Source organism: Nipponia nippon, unplaced genomic scaffold (assembly GCF_047370975.1).
Source record: "Nipponia nippon isolate SJK-2023a ecotype South Korea unplaced genomic scaffold, ASM4737097v1 scaffold_9, whole genome shotgun sequence".
In the NCBI taxonomy this organism is placed as follows: Eukaryota; Metazoa; Chordata; class Aves; order Pelecaniformes; family Threskiornithidae; genus Nipponia; species Nipponia nippon.
Window position 1 is genome coordinate 24,842,503 of NW_028262413.1, and position 5,385 is coordinate 24,847,887.

Below are 5,385 nucleotides of genomic sequence, written 5' to 3' on the forward strand. Positions count from 1 at the left end.
TCTTTCCTAGTAAAAACGAACGTGGCTAACATCACTTAAATACACACAAACTTAATGACCTTAAAGTGAAGTTCGTGCATTGCAAAGAAAGACCACAACACCAGTATGTTCAGATACAGATTTTTGCCCCAAGGAACTACTGCAGAGGACAGTATGTATCTTGGAAGGAACCTTCCACGGGGATGGGAAATGAGATGATGTTCTCCTTTATGAAATCCCATTTCAGCACTTCATTTTGATTTTAGAAGCTTTTACATACAACAGCGCAAGGCACCATGGTCAAAAGTCTTGAGAAGTAGGCAAATTCCATCTCAGGACTACTACTAAGCTTGAGCTAACTACCCACTTGGAAGAATGCAAAAGAGAAGAAAGTTTGCTGTGTCCCAAATTCCCACTGCCTTTATCTTGGAAAGCTACATGTCTGAGAAGCAGACTGTCTTTCTCCCCTAGAAAAAGGAGAGGTGGCTGCTTTACAGCAGGAGCAGAATGTATTTTAAGTAGCAGGAGAGGAGCCCATCTCAGCTCCTTAAAGGGAGAACCCCATTCACCCTAATGTCACATAGGGGTCTTGCAGCTCTTTAATGTTCGCAGCTGATCAACAAAGCTGGATCAGAGTCAAAAGCTAAGGCAAGACATTATTAGAGCAAGAAATAAATTAAAATAAATGAGAGAAAGCAGTTGAGGAAGAGGTAGATAACTGTATGGCCACATCAGGCTCTTTGAGCAGATTTTTCATCAGAGGCTCGGTTAAATCCAAACGCTGCAGGGGTGATGTGTCAGCTGTACCCAGAGTTTTACCCCTATCCCCACCATTTATTCACATCCTGGCATTTGAGCACATTCAACATCAGTGGGAGGGCAGGAGCATGGGCAGAGCTAATGGAAATGCTCACACCATTTCGTGGCTCTTGGCCATGTCAGGGAGCAAACCCTGGACATAGTAGGTACAGACACAGCAAAAAGGCTGACATGAAAAGATGTGGTGTTTAAAGGCTTTTTCTGCAAGGAGGAGTTTCACATTTTCACACTCATTGAATTTTTTACTCTGCATTAAATGCACACACTCAGCCTCAGCTCCACTTTTCTAATGGCCCTTGGCTGTGACGTTAGGAGCATTACCTACACATCATTGCAGGATACGTTGTTATAAATAGTGGAAGACACAAAATACAATCTTTTCAGGAGTAATATCTAACCAATTATTATCCAATCTCCTAACAGGCTGGTGACAAAAAAATTACCTTCCCTGCTATTGGATGCAATGGATTATTTTGAACTCACTTTCCTCCTTCCCCACAGTTTATTGAAGTGAAGATCTGTTTTCATGGTTAGTTTTCTCCCCCTTGGATTATTTCAGAATGAGAACTATTTAATAACCTGGCTGCCTTCCCAAGCAGAATGCCACAGCTCCCCAGACAGGAACAGACTTTCCAATGCCTGCTCATCAGGCAAGTTGGGCTTTGTCAGAAATGGAGATGGAAAAAACTCGTTACTTTTTCTTCCAGCTCCTTCATGATGCTTTCCACTCTCCTCCTTCATTTTCCAATCTTCCGCCTTAGAGGCAGCTCCAACCCCCTCTTTACAGTACAGGTTTTAATTAGTTGGGAGGTGAGTGGTAATCTGGTGCCACGGTATGAAGCGCTACATCAGGACCCCTGAAATATTGCCAACCATTTTCACTGGTGCCAAAAATATTTGAGAATAAATCAGTTTCATCACCACCCAACACTACCCCAGTGTTCTGGCATCAAGGATGAAAATAATTTAAAGCGTTGGAAAGGCGTTATGTTTCACATTTGTGTTGGACTTGTGGAAGCTATGGAGGGAGACAGCTACGTGTTGTTACCCTGAAATAGGATTTATTTTTTTCTGTGTCAGAAAAATATGATTCATCAGGCATGCCAGAGAGAGCATCGTTCAGGAAAGAAATGACTGTATTTCCCCCCAGGCCTCTCCATCACTCTTGGAGATTCAAATTCTGGGAAAGTGACTTAACAAAATCAAACTGTATGAAGTGCTGAAATGGGGGTGGCATGAAAGCAAGCCATGATGGGCCTGTGTGGGTCAGTATTTTCCTTCACACTCTGTGAAAGCTCTTTTTTTCTCCATGCTGATAAAAAAACAGGTTTGAAAGCCCCACATCACCCAGCCGCACCGGTAGGTCTCATCACAGTATCTTGAAGGGACCATGGTTATCAGAGATGCCAGCATCTTTAAACCTGATGTCACTGTTACTATTTTGTTCAATTTGCATGTCCCCTCCACTTGCAGAGACAGTGTGCAATGGAATAATGAGTCTTCTTGTTTGTGTTTCCAGAGCCAGGACCAGCCTAGACTCATCCAGGGCTGAATTTCATCCAGCTCTGAATGAGGAATTTCCTTCCTACTTGTTTTCTTAAGTCCATGCTAGTCAAGACAAGTTTCACCTGTGCCCCACAGTGCTCCCTGTCTGGGAATACCCTGAAAGATGCCTTTGCAACTCTTTCATAGAAAATTGCTGTCTAAATTGTTATTATTAATAATAATTATTTTCTGCTATCATTTTACCTGTTATACCTGGACTTTGAATTTTGTCCCTACCTGCTGTAACCTATCATCTTCCTACCTCCTGGCAGGATGGAGTTCTTCCAGAGCAGCAAAAAGCAGCAGTGATAAATCAGGGTGACTCTGCGCCAGCTCCAAGAAGCACACATGGGACCTCAGAGTGAAGGATGAGCCTCTTCTCACCAGAGGCTCTAACTGCACCTTGCTTCTTAACCATAAAATGGCATAAAACTAAAGCAAAGCAGGCATGGAGTGGTGGATGATTTAAGGGTGGGAGAAAAAGCTCCCGTACTTGCCTTATAAACCCTCCAGGTGAGAGATTCAGAAGCAGGTCCAGCAACATGCTTACAGCAATGGGACAAGAACGTCCCCTCTGCAGGACCCTTAATGCACCACAGCATAGCCAGCTCATGTTAGGTGTGAGGCAGAGAGTAAAAGCTACCAAGAGCATATGAAGGTGCCCATTTGGACTCTGTAACACATCCAGAAGCATCCAGCACTTCCTCTGACTGGTCAGTGCTCATCTGTGCGTAATGGGTTAAATTTTGCATTTGAAAGTAGTGATGAGTGCTGGATTTTCCTCTCGGTGTGCAAGAAAATGTGTGAGAGTGGAGCTATTGCTGCTCACTCCTGGCTATTGCAGCACGGCGCCTATCTCCCCTGTGCCACCCCTTGTTTCCCCCATGCCAGCATCCCGAGCACCAGCCCACGGTGTGGGTTACCGTACCCCACCGTAGGGAGGGCTGGGCAGCTCCGTGCCCTCCTGCCAGCTTGTCTGGCAGGAGAAAGGGGCAGAAGTCACCAGCTCTGCTCAGGAGCAACCCTTTGCTTTAGACATCTGCGAATTTTAAAAATGCATTGTCCTTCCAAGCAAGGACAAGCCCCAAGCTGGAATTCGTAGGATGGAAAGCGCAGATTTTTTTGCCTCTTCTCCCTCTCTGAAAATACCTGGAATCCACTTTGTGCTTGGGAAGATTCTTAACAAATCTTTATTGAGAGTGAAACACGCAGGCAAGTGGAAAGGTCACGCCAGGACACCAGAGGGGTGGGAGAGGGACAGAGGGCTGAGCTCTCCCTGGGCAGCCGCGGGAGCAGGGTAACACACCTCTTCCAAACATTTCCAGTGTGTTTCTCAGCCATGGGTAGATTTGGAAATTTCAGTCTCAGTGGGTGTTTTTTTTTCCTCCACAGAGAGATGAGAAGTGTAACAGCTGTCCACAACCATTATTGATCAGGAATATTTAAGAGGCACAGGCATTCTATTTTCAACCTCTGCTAGGAAATTTTAAAATTAATTAGCCCAGTGCAGACAGTGGAAAATAACCTTAGATCTCTCCCTTTCTGTTAACGCAAGAGCATTCAGCATTCAGCAGGGAGGCAGCCGCAGGGACCAGGCAGCACTGCCATCCGAGGCTATTGCCAGAGAGGCGCTGGATGGCACGGAGCATCCTCTCGACAGGGGCTGTGGGGCTTGGGTGCTGCAAAACCCCCAGGGTAGCTAAAACCTGGTCTTATAAGAAAAAAAAACCACCCAAGCGTAATGAAATATTTTGCTACTGAAAAGAGAGGACTTCATGTAAGTCACACCATGAGGACACATCTTGCCAGTTATTTATTCAGGCTTCAGGTGCCATGGTGCTTCGGCTGCTGACATCTGACTTCCCCTTTTACCAGCTCATGAAGCACAGACCGAGTCTGAAAGGTTTTTGCTTTACTAGGCACAATGTTATTAAAGATTTATCAACAGCAACATGGCAGAAAGCTTTTTCTTGCGATTGCAGTGTGCTCCAAAATCGAAAGGGCAGGGCAGGATTCACCCGAAATGCTCTTTTACACCAAAACAGCTACATTGAATTAAACAGAGCAATGCTGCTGCATACCTGTCTCATCTCCAGCCACTGGTTTCTTTTGCATTTGGCATTAATAATGTCCCTCTGAAGTAGATGAGTTGAAGCTATAATGAAGATTACCCCCTCCCCCAGATCCTACAGTTTTGTAGCTTAATTGAGCTGTTTTTTCACTCACATCAAAACCTTGGTGATGTCCACGGAGAAAAGCTCTGTGCTAGTCCCTTCTCCTGGCACCAGGCACAAGACCTCTGCTGCAGTGGCAGAGGGTCTGGGCACCACATGCCTGCTCTGCAGGGACACAAGCATGGCCTCCCGGTAATAAAGCTGCTCCTCTCCCTCTTCCCCCAAAGAGCCACATGCCAGCCAGGAGGAAAGGAGGGAGAGAGACTCTCGTTCCAACTCATCAGGCGGAGACCCTACAAGGGATCGACAATTATCTCAACAAGAGATCATCCTCCGTTGACACTGACAACCCAGCTCTGTTTTAACAGTGTTTCATGTGCCATGGGAAGGTGCCGAGGCTCTGGCTCTCGGCCCCCACAGAAAGTGTTGCAGCTGGGGATGCAATCCAGGCTGTGGGTCAGTGACTCCCCCTGAAGCTTCTCCTGCTACAGCAACACACTGCTTTGGTAGGATCCTTAGCACTGCTTGTAGTAGCACCTGGGCTAGCAGATCCCCCTTCAAAGTTTACCCAAAAGAACAGGCCAGTAACAAATTTGTCTCCATGTTTTTCTTACCTGAAGTCCCTTTTTGGGTGGTCAAAGTAACCCTTAAAATCAATCTTGTGTCAAAGTCACTTTACACCAAGAAGATGTGGGCCTCCACGCAAGTCTTGATGGGCAATGATTCACTGAACTACCAAAATGACACAAAGTCAAGGCTTAACCAACAGACACCCAGTCTTGGCACCAATGTGTCCTGTTTAACTTCAGATCACTAAACAAGTTAAGCAGAAAAACTGCAAAGAATTTTGAAAGCAGATGAAAACATT